The sequence below is a fragment of the Melanostigma gelatinosum genome (assembly GCF_949748355.1).
Source record: "Melanostigma gelatinosum genome assembly, chromosome: 10".
Taxonomy (NCBI): domain Eukaryota; kingdom Metazoa; phylum Chordata; class Actinopteri; order Perciformes; family Zoarcidae; genus Melanostigma; species Melanostigma gelatinosum.
The window spans coordinates 3,637,442-3,653,678 of NC_136643.1; the positions used below are offsets into that span (position 1 = coordinate 3,637,442).

Here is a 16,237-nt window from a genome sequence, read left to right on the forward strand (position 1 = left end):
GCCGTCTGTCTAATTGATGGAGCTTCAGTACAGCGTGTGTGGACGCTGCTGACAGCGTGTATCTTATTTATGACAAAGGATTAAGCCTTAGAGATACAAATGAAGGCAAAATGTGCTGAACGTTGAATCCGTCCGGAGCCAAACAAGAGACCATTTGGTGAGTCAACCATTTGGTGAGCACTGTCAGATGCAAAGAGCGCATGCACAGCCTCGATGCTGTAATTGAATTAGTTCTGTTCATGTCAAAAAATAATTCAGCAGTAAATATGAATGTTCATCGCCTATACATTTCAGCTCTTTTCCCTGTCATATAAAACAACGTTTCAAAGGTTTGGTTAAAGCAGGGGTTGGCAACCTTTACTATCCAAAGAGACATTTTGCTCTATTTTCCACCAAATAAAATTGGTCTGAAGCCGCAAAAGCTATTTGATATCACAGCTTATAAAGTTCTGTATAGAGGTTTTATTAAAAACTATGGTTTGTTGTATTTACGAAATTATAGAACAAGAATAAAGACAATTCTTGACATTTTATTGCTACACCTTGATACACCTGTTATAACAATATTAAACTCTTATGAAGAGGAGAGTTTGCTGCAGCAGCTGAGAAATCATCTTCAGCGTGATACTTTTCAGCAAATGTGTGCTTGTTCTGGAAGTGACATTCAACATTACATTGTTTGCACATATCAAGCATACAGGTAAGACAGCATCGTTGGCAGTGAAAGCAAATGAATACGTCCACGCAGAACTAAACTCTCTATTTTCCTCTGTGATTTTTCTTTTTTTGGATTTATCCATTGATAGTTTACAGAGGGCGGGGGTCTGAAAATCATGATGAGCCACCTGCAGGGAAAAGCGCTTGACAGGCGTAATGGGATGTGACGCATATTTTAGTTGACAAAATATTAAAACATTTTTATTTAAGGTCAGGTATTACTGACCTTGTTGTCTTTACTAGCAGCTGTTGTTCAGTTAAAGTCTGCATTATTACAGAGGAAGCAGCTGTTATTGGAGCAATTAGCGAGCAGCGTGTCCAGCGGCGTCATCAGACCTACGGAGCGGCCGTCTGAAGTCACGTTATCGGCTTTGAGCAACTAATCTACTTCCTGTTTACACCCGCATGCCCAGTGTACGTGAATAGTCCCGTGATATTCGATTTCAGGCGTTTAAATCTGGATGGAGATCATTTAGAAAACGATGCTGAAACGCGGTGTGTATTCGTGTGGATGGAGACTCAGGGAGCCGCAACAGAGGGGCTGAAGAGCCGCATGCGGCTCCGGAGCCGCAGGTTGCCGACCCCTGGATTAAGGCAACTTGAAGCATTTGGGAATCATCATAGTTTGGCCAAATATTGAAAAAATCATTGCTGATTTGAACTAAGAGACAGGGGGCATTGGTTTTTACACAGATTTGATACATATAAACATTATTAAAATATGATATGTCAATGCTGTTCCTGCTACCTCCAAGTGGCCAAAAAATGACTGCAAGTTTAATATGATGCTTGAGTGGCCTTCACCTATCAACAAATGAAATGTAGGAGACATGGTTAGATGCAGGACCTGGACCCAGGTCTCTGTGCTTTGTCCATGCCACTTGTCCGCTTCCCTAAGACCTCTGTCATATAGACCTCACACTTTCTGGACTGGTGAAGATGTTACCATTGACAGTATGGTAGAGTGGTGTCGCTTTATACTGTAGTGTTCTATAGCTGTTCTTTAAAGCCATTACTGCCTCTAATTGCTGTGCAAGTATGCAAATTAAATGAATTCAATCATCTACAACAGAGGTCCATATGCACCAGCCCTTGAGTATCACAACACACAACATGTAAAGAGCCTCTGCTTTACACCACACTCAAGTAGTTTGATTAGAAATCTGCACATCATCTTTGCTATCATGTACTGTGCTCGTGATGTGCATGAGGTCAGCTAAACGTTCAACATATTAATGTGAGTCCTTCTGCAAAGCCTGTTCCCACGCCGTGTTTTCACGGTTTGAAAAGCATACTATGTGCATTGTTTTGCCAAGAATGCTTTTTAGTGATTTGCCTCTTTTTCAGAGCTGAAACAGGGCTTTCATTTGGGTTCGTTGTAACTCTCGGCTTTGATCTATGAATTCCTGTGTTCATGGCAACCTGTAATGAATGATGAAAGGAATAACAAAGGGACCTCGCTCTGCTCTCAAACAGGTAAACGAGTCTCCTGCTAATCACACACTCTGATCCCGTGAAGGCTTTGAACTGGTACGTTGCTCTTTATACCACAGTCTTTCAGAAGCGACTGTTCACTACCTGGTTATATGGATCTGCTCAGACGAAGTGAGTGAGGAGTCTCTTGTTACAAGTTGGAAGGAGAAAGCTCTTTTTTGCATCACCTATCTGTCGGATTACAAACCGTTATCTGACCACATCTGCATCTGGGAAGTGATTAAGCTTGATACAAGCTCATAATCTCTGACAACAGGCCTGCGCTTTTTTTTTGCCTTGCCATCTTGTAGTTGTTTTCTTGTCAGCGCAAATCCCGGCAGCCTCATGACTTCTTCAGTCGTTATCTGTCATCGTATTATGTGGACCAGTCGTTTCAGTCATATGTAACTGCATTGGAATCTGGTGGGAGACTTTGTTACATGTTCTCTCTCTCTCTCTCTCTCTTAATATGCATACGTTCTCTTCCTTTTTCCACTGAAGCTAAAATGTGTAGTTTATTAGCTTCAAGCTATGAAGGCACAGATGTGTGTGGGTTTGACGCTGACTGACTTCTTGCTGATTCAGAGCGACAGCTGCCATTGTTTTCATGTCAAGGGCGTGACTGGATTTTGCATTTGTTCTGTACTTTACAAGTTACAAGCATATTATAAGGTTTCTGCATTTTTTTTTCTGGTTGTCAGTACGCACGTTAAAAAGCCATTTCCCTGCAACTTTGTCTCGAGAGTCTTTGGAATAATGCCGATGGAGTCGTCTTTCAAATCATTCATTCTGCATTCGTAAGAGATGAGTTCATATTCCAGTACTCCACCTCGAGCCTAAATTGCTGATGAAATAACAAATGGGCTAAATGGTGAATGCGAGTGGGGAGATGAATGCCAGAAAACAAAGGGAAAAGAGGAGGCAGACGCTGTCTCGGCTGAGCCTGCCTGCTGTATTAGAGAAAGGAACAAATGTCCCACTGATGTATCATTTTATGGTGGAAGAACGAAAGTTACGAACGTAACTACGGTTCTATGAATCCTGGATGACCGCCAGAGGCAGTGCTTAACACTGAATGTATTCCGTCTCGCGCATGCGCAGGTCGAATATTTATATCAACAAAGTCACGTGTGACCTCGGATGACCACCGTCATCTATAAGTTCCGGTGTCATCCTGAGCTCAGTCCTATGGAATCTTCTCGCGAGTTCACGGGATTCCGAGTGACCAAGAACTCTGGCGGTCATCCAGGATTCATAGAACCGTAGTTACGTTCGTAACTTTCGTTCTATTTCATCCTTACTGACCGCCAGAGGCAGTGCTTAACACTGGATGACTTATACCAAAAGAGTCACGAGGAAGCACAGTAACTACCCCTTATAGCTCCGGCAGAGAAAATTGGCCAAGAACCCTCCCCAGTGGGTGAGGGTCGGCAACGTTAACTCTGTAGTGTTTGGTGAATGTGCTCGGTGATGCCCATGAGGCCTCCGCACATGTATCCCACAGGCACACCACTCAGGCTTGCCCTCGGTGTGGAGACACTCTTGGTAGTGACCCTTCACCCCGGATGGCCGAGCGCAGCCGCTCGCCTTGTATGTATCGGCAATGGCCTCCACTATCCAGTGGGACAGGTGCCGTTTTTCCTTTTTTTCTTAAAAAGGAGCACAGCCCTTCTTAGGCTCACCATAACTGACTATGCAGGCGGTGGCTTCCATATAAGCTCTGAGGGCCCACACTGGGCACAGCAGCCTTGACCTCTCCTCTCCCGATGGGGGGGGGGGGGGGTCAACTTTGCCAGCTGGATAGGCCGGTTTATATGTGAACGTATCCACCCCCTTGGGAGAACCACTGCCTTAGGCCAGAAAGTGACACCCAAGCCATCTGAGTTCCACCTCAGACATGATTCTTCCACTGATAGGGCATGCAGCTCGCCCCCACATTGAGCTGAATTGACAGCAAGGAGAAAACCGTCTTGCTGATAGCCATCTAGGCTCCGCCTGTGCCAGGGGTTCAAAAGGACAAGCATAAGCTGTCCAGTACCAAGGGTAGGTCCCATGCAGGGGAGACCGGCCCTTATCCAGGAGAGACTGTAGAAACTCAGTACAGCAGGCACGGGGCGCTGTACTGGGACCTTGTTCTGAGCCGCACACTAGTCGGAGAACAGCTTCCACCTGTGTCTTGTACTGCAGGCAGGTAGACCGCGCACTGGCATTCAGAATAGTCCGTCAGACTGGTTCTATGCAGCCACTCAGCATCCGGTCGGGCCCTCCCGTGACCCCTAATTGAAGGCGGCAGGGATTGGAATGCCAAATCCGACCCTCTAGTTGCGACAGGAGATCCCTCCTGTCGGGGAAGAACTCTGACAAGCTTATAGCAAAAGCAGAGGGACTGGTGGAAAGGCATAAAGAAGATCCTCTGGCCACGTGTGAGCCAGGGCATCTTGACCCAGAGGGCTGGTCCTCTCCGTCAGGGAGACCCAGTGGGGGCAGTGGGTCGACACGTCTGGATGCAGCCGCCACTCTCCCGGTGGAGGCTTGTAACGGAACAGGAAAACCACCACCTTGTTCCATTCTCCTGGTGGGTACATTGCCCACAGGCTGGTCAGGCGAGGGGCCTCCCAAGTCAGAAGGCCACGGTGATCCCCGTAGCAACTTCTGCAGATCTGGTGCCCCATCGATAGTTCATGGGAAATCACAGCAGAGGTGCTGTCCACCGGACAAGCACATGCTTTCCCTTCAAACATGGAAGGAAGTGCTCGAGCGCTAGCTCTAGAACCTGGACCTGCGGTCTTTCAGCAGACAACTGCCCCCAGGCTGTCCCGTTCTGTCACCCTGCACCCGCCTTGAGAGGCAGGTAACTGTTGTGACAATCTCCTGGTGGAATGGAACCGAGCCCCTGGGGCTCGGTTCCTGGGACACTGTTCGCCAGATATGCACTCCCTCCATGGGGATAGTGAATAGATGAATAGACACAGTTTCGATAATATTATTGCCCTGTATCTGTGCCACTTGGCATCCAAGTGAAGGCTGTTCAGCCATCCGCACTGGGGCGACAGACAGGCCCTCATAGGGCCACCCTAATGAAGGTTATGCTCTGAGAAGGGCTCAGGTAGCTCCTCTCCATGTTCACCTTGAGGCCTACCGGGCCACATGAGAGAAGGCGAGCAGTGTCCGGTGGCGCCTGAAGCCGGGACGGCGCCTAGGTCAGCCAGTCGTCTAAGTACGGCAGTATGTTCACGCCCTGCGATTGCAGGGGGAAAGGACAGCAGTAACACACTGTGGACACCCATGGGGAGATGGGAGAGTCCGAATGGAAGCACCCAGGACTGAAAGTTGTGGTGACGCACCATGGGAACAGGCGTCGATAGACGTGAACCACTCTCCCTTGGAAATCCGCTGATGGGAGAAAGAACCCTGACAGCCGGCCTGGAGACATCTCCTGGCACCCCTGCCGGGGGGGACGGGGACGTAAGTAGGGTTGTATAGGTAGCGGTCCGGCCTCTCAGCAGGACGCCGAGGCCTGTTGCGCTACTAGGGTAAGCTGGAGGCTGAGAAACGGCCTTGTGGGCCAAAAATGGGACCCCTAGGTCTGGGGGTGCAGGCATGTCCCTGCAAAGACCAGAGAACTGCTGCCAGGTCTGGCTAGCTCTAACAGTCCGCTGAAGCGCCTGTACAGCAGCTGACTCGAACAGCTCACCAGGCTCCACTGGGACAGTATGGAGGGTCCTCCTACATGTCTCAGATAGGGGTGACTGCGCCAGCCAAACCTGGCGGCGAGTCTGAACCAGGGTGGACATCATACATCCACGTTCCCTCGATATGAGCGCAAACGCCTGCAATGAAGCATCACTGAGCAGAAGCGTCGAAGTAGCCCGCTGCAGAGAATCTGCGAGGGAAAGCATGAGGTGGGAGAGGGAGTTGTCGATACGGTGCACAGCGCTGCTGTGTCCTAAGCCCTGGATAGCAGGTCATCTTTGACCCGACATTGGGTCGAGGGCACCTGGCATCGGGCCTCAGAGTCTCCTCAGGGGAAACTGATGGACGCCATAGTCGTCTAACTGGCTGGCATACGTGCAAGGCCAGATTTGCCACCTCCTGCATGGTCTGATGTAAGGCGGGAGAGAGCCCTGGTGTCTCCACCATGCACGCAACTCCCTCAGATATTCCTCGGAGGGAGGAAGAAAAGGTGGTGAGGGCGGGAAGGTGCCTGAAGAAGGCACTCACAGGTGGATGTTCCAGCTGCTGTGTATGCCCGGCGTGCAAGCGCCATACAAATGACCAGGGTAGGTTGGTCTGGATTCAGCTGCCCTGACAGGGGGAGGTAGCCCTCCCGCATCAGGTGTTCCACTTCGGCCAGCCTAGCAGACCTTACTGCTCAAGGCGTGATGCCGCAGGTCCTGCCTGGGTTCTCCCTGCCAGGGCAAGAGGTCAGGGCCGTCCTCCGGCTGAAGAGGAGCTATACAGGTCCTACAGCCGGGAGAGTTTAACATGGCCGCGATTCTGGTGGAACCCTTGTCCCACTAGTGTATGCGGAATTCCAAATCAGTCAGAGCGGGAGCGCTCTGCTGAATGTTAAGAGAACAGGCAGGGGGCAGTCAGTGGCGAGTGATCCTTCGGACACTCTTCCCTTAGCCAGCCGCTGCGGATATTGGTGACCCACCAGTTAGCCTGAGCGAGAGCACTCTGCAACTATGGAAACAGGTCAGGCAAAGTCCTTATAGTGAGAGGGGCGAGGGCACTCTCTAAGCCCACTCTCTTCACTAAGATAGTTGCTGCAGATATTAGTGTCCCCCCAGTTAGCTTGAGCGAGAGCACTCTGTTACCGTAAAAAACGGACAAAACAGAACACAGTCCGTACAGTGAGAGGGGAGCGAGGCCACTCTTCACTAAGATAGTTGCTGCCGATATTGGTGTCCCACCAGTTAGCTTGAGCGAGAGCACTCTGCCACTGTGGAAACAGGTCAGGCAAAGTCCTTATAGTGAGAGGGGCGAGGACACTCTTCACTAAACTAATTGCTGCAGATATTGGTGTCCCACCAGTTAGCTTGAGCGAGCGCACTCTGCCACTGTGGAAACAGGCCAGGCAAGTCCTTATAGTGAGAGGGGAGCGAGGACACTCTTCACTAAGCTAGTTGCTGCAGATATTGGTGTCCCACCAGTTAGCTTGAGCGAGAGCACTCTGCTACTGTGAAAAACTGACAAAAAGAACACAGTCCTTACAGTGAGAGGGGAGCGAGGACACTCTTCACTAAGACAGCTGCTGCAGATATTGGTGTCCCACCAGTTAGCTTGAGCGAGAGCACTCTGCCACTGTGGAACAGGTCAGGAAAACAGTCCTCATAGTGAGAGGGGAGCGAGGACACTCTTCACTCGGATAGTTGCTGCAGATATTGGTGCCCCACCAGTTAGCTTGAGCGAGAGCACTCTGCTACTGTGAAAACGGACAAAAAAAACCACAGTCCTTACAGTGCGAGGACACTCTCCACTTGGACAGGTGCTGTAACTCTTGGTGTGCTACCAGTTAGCCTGAGCGAGGGCACTCTGCTAACTGATATCCGCTACCGATATGTCCATAATGTTTACAACAATCAATGGACCCACCGAGTATTAGCTTAGTCTAGTTAGCCGGAGCGAACTCGACAGCCGTAATGCGTAAAAACCATCAATGGGCACAACCTCAATGTTGATTTAGTATAACTAGCATTCACCGAGTTAGCCTGAGCGAGCACATTCCGCTAACTGTGATCGTTGTAATGCTACAAAGTTGATGGCCAATACAAAGTTGATGGACGCAGTCCCAGTATCAGCTTTTGTTTAGCCAGTTTCCCACTGAGTTAACCTGAGCGAGGACGCTCTGTTAACTGTGACAGCTGTAATGCTACAAAGTTGATGGCCACAGCCCCAGTACCAGCTTTGTTTAGCTAGTTTCCCACTGAGTTAACCTGAGCGAGGACGCTCTGTTAACCGTGACAGCTCTGTTAACTGTGACAGCCGTAAGGATACAAAGTTGATGGACGCAGTCCCAGTATCAGCTTTTGTTTAGCTAGTTTCCCACTGAGTTAACCTGAGCGAGGACGCTCTGTTAACTGTGACAGCTGTAAGGATACAAAGTTGATGGCTACAGCCCCAGTATCAGCTTTGTTTAGCTAGTTTTCCACTGAGTTAACCTGAGCGAGGACGCTCTGTTAACTGTGACAGCCGTAAGGATACAAAGTTGATGGACGCAGTCCCAGTATCAGCTTTGTTTAGCTAGTTTCCCACTGAGTTAACCTGAGCGAGGACGCTCTGTTAACTGTGACAGCTCTGTTAACTGTGACAGCCGTAAGGATACAAAGTTGATGGACGCAGTCCCAGTATCAGCTGTTGTTTAGCTAGTTTCCCACTGAGTTAACCTGAGCGAGGACGCTCTGTTAACTGTGACAGCTGTAAGGATACAAAGTTGATGGCTACAGCCCCAGTATCAGCTTTGTTTAGCTAGTTTTCCACTGAGTTAACCTGAGCGAGGACGCTCTGTTAACTGTGACAGCCGTAAGGTTTACAAAGTTGATGGACGCAGTCCCAGCTAGCATCCAAGTTAGCCTGAGTGAAGACACTGCTAACTGCGAATTACGTCAGATGTAAAGATTAAATCTCCATGTACACAACGCCAATGCGGACTAGTGTCTCACAAAGTTTGCCTGAGCAGGAACACTCTGCTAACTGTGATAGCCGTAACACTGTGAAGGGCGGGCCGACAGCGTAATTCTACGCTCTCGTTAGCGCGCCACTCGATTACTAGAGCGGAAGCGCTCTGCCAACCGTGGAACAAACAACTGTTATAGAAAACAATGTTAATCGATCTTACCGATTGCTGTCATCACGACTTAGCTGACCCTTATCAGACTGGTGACGACCGATGATAGGGGCGTCCACCAGTCCGGGGCTCGATGTCCGAACGGCGAACACACCGTTCCCTCCGAAGAGGGACAGCTCGTCGCAGCCTTTGGAGGGCGAGAGAACCGCAACTCCGACCGGTAGTCACAAGGCTACAGCGACGAGCTCTAATATGTCTTGATCGTAGACACATCCTTGTTTAAGCTACCATGGTAGCTAACCTGCGACGCGAGAAGAAAAAAGGACTGAGCTCAGGATGACACCGGAACTTATAGATGACGGTGGTCATCCGAGGTCACACGTGACTTTGTTGATATAAATATTCGACCTGCGCATGCGCGAGACGGAATACATTCAGTGTTAAGCACTGCCTCTGGCGGTCAGTAAGGATGAAATAGAACAGCACCTGCGTCTCTGCTTGTCTTCTGTTTACCTGCAAGTACATGTGGAATGAGTCTGTTGAATGGTGGCCGCTGCAGTGAATGGTGACGCCGACTATTATACATCAACATTTCAACACTACGCCTTTGTGATTTTGTTGTGAAAGTACAACAGCTGTTTACCGTTTCTAAAAGCCCCTGGATGCTGAAGGACGTGTATAATGTACTCTGACTATAAATGCATACAGAATTTTATGAAACATTGACTACAAAGCAAGGATCTCTGTCGTCCTCTGTGTGTGTCCTCGCATACCTCGCTTATTCAATCTACTTGGCACTTGGTGGGTGTATTGCTGGGCACGCAAGGACATGCATTGTCGAAGTTGGTGCAATGTGGACATGTGACACTTTCAATATCAAGAAACTTCGAATCAACAAGTGATAGCGCTCTGTGCAGAAGTGGGGGTGCATAAGGGCTCTGTGGTCTACAGCATGTCTTCAGTAGCTGGCCTTTACAGGCAGCGGCTCATTGACTGCACTTCACTTTTGCTGCTGGATAGACTAACATCACAACTGAACTCTTCTTCACTTCCTTGGAGTCAATGAAAGATCTGCTGTTCTCGATCCCATTGTCAATAGCTGCATTGTCAATTAATACGTCTCTAATCATAGTCCACAGACGGTTGGTGGATGGTCAAGTAAACACAGGACTTTCACCCAAGAGACCATTCTCTGTGTCCAAACAAAAAGTCGGGTTGGATACAGGACATAAACCCAAGTGCTTTGTCCATGCCACTGGACCACGTCCTTAAGACCTTTGGTATACGGATCTTACACTTCTGGACTGGTGAAGATGTTGCCATTGACAGTATGGTCAAGTGATCCATTTAGGCTGTGGTGTTGCATTATACTGTTGTGTCTTATAGACATTCTCCAAAGCCACTACTGCCTCTAATTGAATTCTAAGTTAAATCAATGATTTACAACACAGGTACAACATCCTGCAACAAGCACTTATGGGGGCCAAGCAATTGGACCGCTTCAAACGGGCACACCTTCTGAATGGTCTCTTGCTATTTGGCTATACACACGTTTAGGCGGCAACCTCTAGTGGGCAACCTGGTTATGTAGGAAGCAAAGAAGGAGGATTTCAGGTGGCGTAGTACATAGAGCAACAAAGTCTGAGAGGAGATCAGGGTGGATTGACCAAAAGGCCAGACGTTGAGTTATTTTAAGTGTTGGAGACCTACTTTGTCGTTTAGGTAAGAGGAGGTGGTAGAGACTGAAAGTGAGTCTTCCGGTAAATTCAGTAGTACATAGTACATACTACATTAAGTGCATTAGGTCAAGGTTAAACCAGGAAGTTGGTCTGTAGAGAGTCTGAGCGATGTTTACGGCACACAGTGTGATTAATCCTTGTGGAGCTCGTCTTTGTTGCCTCTTCTTAACTGAACTTACAAGGTGTGTAAACGATGTGTCTGATGGTCTAAATGCTTGTGTTTCTTGTACTTTTGGACCGAATTGTATTGATGTCGCTGCATTCTGAGATCTCAGCAGTTATTCTATTGAGAATAGTTTCACCATAACCATCAGAACCGTAGACCAGAGCACAAATTAAAAGTAGTAATAATCGATAGTTTTCCATTCAGATCGCTGTAACCAATTGGTCAAATCTTTTGTGAAAACACAAGTGTATTTTACATATATATATATATATATATATAAAAGTGTCTCAAATATCTTATTTAATTAGATATCATTTTTTTGTTTGTTTTTGTTTTTGTTTGTCCCTTTGTTTAAGTTTTGACCAAATCAGAGCAGAGAGTGAAGCAGGTTCAGCATATTGAAGTGTGACATGTTGATCTTGGAGTGCAACTCTGGACCACGGAGTGAAGATGAAATAGTTCCTCAAGTTATTTCAGCACCAGGCTAATGGTGTCTCTAAAGGGGCCGGTTACACTGGGAAGCTCGTGCAGTGTCACAAATATAAAGATGCAAAAGTTCAAAGCCCAAAGCTTCATACCTGTAAATTTACCTGGAGGCAACATTGCCATGGCAACCTGATGGTTTCAGTGGGCTACACAGTGTCAGCTGCACATATGGTCCACAGCTTCATTATTCTCTGGTAGCCATTTGGCCCGACATGTCTTCCAGCTACTTCCACGACGCTATTGATTTTCGCTTTGCTCACAAGTGGGCTGATGCCAAGCAGGGGCATATTTAAGGGGCGACCGTGGCTCACTGGATTAAGAGGGTCGTCTGGGAACCGGAAGGTCAACGGTTTGATCCCCGACTGGGACATGTCACGTGTCGAAGTGTACCTGAGCAATACACTGAACCCCCGGCTCCCCGGGCACCAATCAATAGCAGCCCACTGCTCCCTATATATATATATGGGTCAAATGCAGTCGTCAAATTGTGTGTATGTGTAAAAATGGTTTCTTTCTTCTTCTTCTTCTTCTTCTTCTTCTTCTTCTTCTTCAGGGGAGGGGGGGGGCTCAGTTACACTTCCTCCCAAGACAGAAGACACCCTTTAAGTGTCTGTGCTATTTTTTTATTTGTGTTACTCAGATGTTGTAGTTTCATGTCATACAATGACGTCTCTTGGGAGACTACGTACTGACAAGCGCTCGTCTGCAGTGAGCTGAAGTGAAACTAGAGATTGGGGTTGTTCTTAACTCGTCTTTTTAAACACAATCCCAAAGGAGAGAAAGAGGCAAATATGAGGATAGATGAAGAAGAAGTTGCAGTTATGTATGATGAACCTCATGGGATCGGTATGAATGTTAACTCACACATTAATCCATTTTTTTCTTTGTTAATGTTACGTGCTGTGTAACGGTTAAAATCAACAATTGTTGAATGTATAATAGCAAGTATGGTACTGGTTCATCACAGAATATGGATTTAAAATCCCAGGAACATTGTTAACCTTTGGGAAAAGACCCTTAAAATTTAGACGAAATTTTAAAAAATGCACCTATTCAAATATATATATGTGTATATATATAAAAAAGGGTCTTCTTCTGACATGTGCTTATATAAGCTAGTGCCAACCAATCTCAACCGATAATATCAATCAATCTGCAACTTTTAGCGACAAAGGTGGACGTGTGTGCTTCAGGCCTATCATGTTACATTCATAAGCCCACCCACTTGTTTGTGGACCAATCAAATGCAAAGGATTCCACTCAACTGTTCCGTTTCACTGAGGAATATGTCACAGTAGATGCTCTACATTTCATCTCACTGGGACTTTAACGAGATACTAAGTCAGAGACTCGTCATAGTATGGTGGTCAATATGTGCATGCAAAGATCAACTTTGTGATATTAATTTAAATAAATGATATCGGCGCCCATGCCTTTTGGTTTCAGGACATTATATCCATCCTCACAGCCACTGTTGTATTTGAGTGTTGAAAATGTCACAACCTTTTTTTGTTTTATCCTCGAGGCCGGTGACAAAAGGTCACAGTGCCCAAGTGAGCCCTGCACCTCATATCATGGTGTATTGCCCAGAAGTTCATTTGAGGGCTCATTTGTGGCCTGTGGAGGGTTTGAGAAATGTGTGTGAGCACCTCGGGGAATCCCTTTTCACTCCCAGGCACAGTTCCCCACAACACAGAGAGATATTTGTAATAACAAGCACACTCAACCCCTGTGTCTACTGCAGTACATTCAGTATGTGCTGAGATGTTACTCTGCATAAAGTCAATATGAGTCACTTGGTGCTCAGTGAATCCTCTTCTCTCCAAACAATAATTTACTTTCACTATGCAAGAGTCTGTAATATTGATGTTCCAGCTTATTGTTATGGGCCGTTCATGGATGCTTAGGCTGGAACCCACAGCCTCATTGTAGTCTTTGTTTAATGTCTTTATAACTGCCATACGCCTCATTAACATCTCTTTGGTTTCTTAATCTAGTCATTTGGAGTAAAACACAATAATATACTCTGTTGTCTGGTGGGGGTAGATAACATTTACACCGCAGCATAAATCTCACGTAATATTTCACATTTAAAGGGAGTGCAGCATACTGTACTTACTTTTATAACTCCTGACAAAAATATCAGTTTCATTAGCTTGTAAATGCCATACGATGTGTATGTTAGCTCGTCGCTAACTTCATCTGTTAGCAGCTTGGAGCTGCTTGCCGGTAGCAAGTGGAAGTTCATCACTACGAACAAAACCTTTCACATCACACAAAGGCATTTGCTCTGTTGTTGTCAATAAAAAAAATACTGTTCATAGCAGATTTAAGTCATTTCTACATGCTGACGTTGCCAAACAAAGGTCAAATTGAAGGGCGGGAGCAGTGCACCGACCCGTTACTGTTTACTGTGAATGGTGTTTCAGACCTCTGACCCAACATGTCCTCACACCGGAACGATAGCATACAACGTTTGCCAATGATTCCCCAAAGGGGAAATTTAAAATGACAAAGTACTTACAAAGGTTTAGGAAAAAAAGGACATGAACAGTGGTTTCCTGGGTGACAATCCTGTTTGTTTGTATTGCTCAAAATCACACGTGACCTGGCTTCTTCCTTTTCTCCCGTCATAATTACTATGGCCACGATTGGTTAACGCCTAACAACAAGCGCAAATATGTGCCGTAATAAGCTCCTTGCAAAGATGACCTGCAAAGTGCTAACTCATTTGACTAAAGTGATTGCCTTGAATGAAATCATAAATATGAGGAGCCACTAATGATGTGTCTGCCTCTCAACGATATGAGTTCAGGTTCATCCCACACAGTCATGGTCATCTGTTTCTTTATTAGCTTATGTGATGAACAATTAGCCCGCTGCAGGCTTTAGATGAGCATACGATGGCTTAAGTGACGAAGACACCAGTCAAACGCACTCATATATGAACTATGATAGTAACTTCAGCAGTTGTCCGACATAAAAAATGTAAACGCAGCTACTCAAACATCATTATCATTATTAACACTACAAAGCCTTGTGAACTGACAAGTTTAACCACAACAACGGTCCTTCCTTTGCTGTTATCTCCACCATGGTGCGTTTAATTACAGGTATCCATAACTCTCAGTGATGTATATTAAAACATAATATGCTGGAATTGTTGCCTTTGGGTTTGAAACTCTCCTGCACATTTATCTGGCATTGTGGAAAATAAACACCACAAGGCATGTGATAGGCTCTGTCTGTAAGAAGGCTGGCAGTAACCAAGTCTTACAAGTTATTGAGGAAGTCGAGTCATGTTCTTGCAGGTGTGTTCTGGGGAGGCAGCAGTGAGCTGCCAGCAGGCATAATACACAAAGAAAGAAAGAAAAAGGCGTAGCTTCTGTTCGGCTGGAAAAGCCTGAGGGGTTGGTCCTAAATGAACTCCACACCTTCCAAGATGATGCAGAACTCTTGTAGCCTGTGTCTGACCCCCCTCAAGGTGTACCGGGGAGCACTTAAAGCTCTCATTTGTGCCATTGGGGTGCGCAATACGTCTTGGCTTAACAGCCAACAGTAAAATGAAAAGGTGGTGATAGCTGTTTCCCCCAGACTGATCTCTGTTCCTGTTTGGTAGGCTACAGATTTCTCACTGGGGCAGTTGAGTCTGAGAACGTGCTCTGAGGATGTGCGACCTCTTTCCTTCAATGGCTCTAAAGTTATCAGCTGTCAACGTTTGTCATGGACAGTTTCAACCAAAACTTTCACACTAAAATTCAAGAAATCCCCAGAGCAAACGTCCTGCTCTGGAATAAATGTGCCTGCCTGCATTCATACCCAGTTGGTATACTCACTGTATGGAGAACAAGCATTTGCCAAATGCAGATCAACTGAGTCAGACCAACTTCTGCCTCAGCTCGCCTCATGTTTGCACGTCATCGCTGTTTTAAGAAGGTCATTCATCAATCTGTGGCCCTATCACTGTTCATGTCTACGACTATTCCACAGGTGTAATGTGTGCCCTAGTTGATTGAAAAGGGCCTTTGTTCCATGGACAAGGCTCCTTGGTGCTACAACGTAGAGTGCTGAGAATAAATGACGTTATTGTGAGTCCACCTTTGAAGTAACAGTTCAACATGAAAATGCTCCTTTACAGGAAGAAATACGAGTTTTTTTTGGAAGAACTTGTCTGGTCTGGAATTACGTTTTTCTGCAGCTCACCATTAAATAGTTTGGGTGGTTTTAAGTGGTTGTATGAGCTACTTCTCCATAGTCAGTGTATTACCTGTAGTAGATTGAGTTCGGAGAAACAGACAGGAGTACCAGCACTGGAGCCAAACAATGTACTGCTGTGGACGGGGGGGGGGGGTTGCAAAAATATGGCCTGTTTCTGTGCCCGATCACCAGCCCCAGTCAGAGGTCTATTACACATATTTGAGACGCCTTTTTCTTGTACTGTGGGTTTTTTCTGGCAGCTTTATTGGTCGGATTGACAAAAAAACAAGTCAGACGAAAAAGAGAGCACTGTCAATGAATGTACACGTTGTACCCAAGGTACATGTTCAGTTACTTTGATGATAGACATATAATCGTGCCACAGCTTACACCCATTGTCCGTCAAGTGTATCTCGGAGTTTTTACATTAGCGGTACAAAATCTTCTCGTGTAATATATTCCCCTGCTTTGTGTCAGTGCTGAACACATGAGTGTCATCCTCGTGATGAAATGCAAAAATATGGCCTGTTTCTCGGGGGGGGGGGGGCAGCTTTACATGCACCACGCTGTCAATCTGAATGCCCCTCTCTCTCTCTCTCTCTCTCTCTCGCTCTCTCTCTCTCTCTCTCTCTCCCCCGTCTCTCCCGGGCTTTCAGCACAGAGGCACTA

General features: G+C 46.6%; 1 protein-coding gene across 1 annotated transcript in view; it reads left to right on the top strand.

Moving 5' to 3' along the window:
• Nucleotides 1–16,237, top strand: part of dpp10 (dipeptidyl peptidase like 10) — a gene marked incomplete at both ends in the record, with an annotated part of 206,742 nt that overhangs the window by 167,798 nt on the left and 22,707 nt on the right. The window lies entirely within an intron of this gene.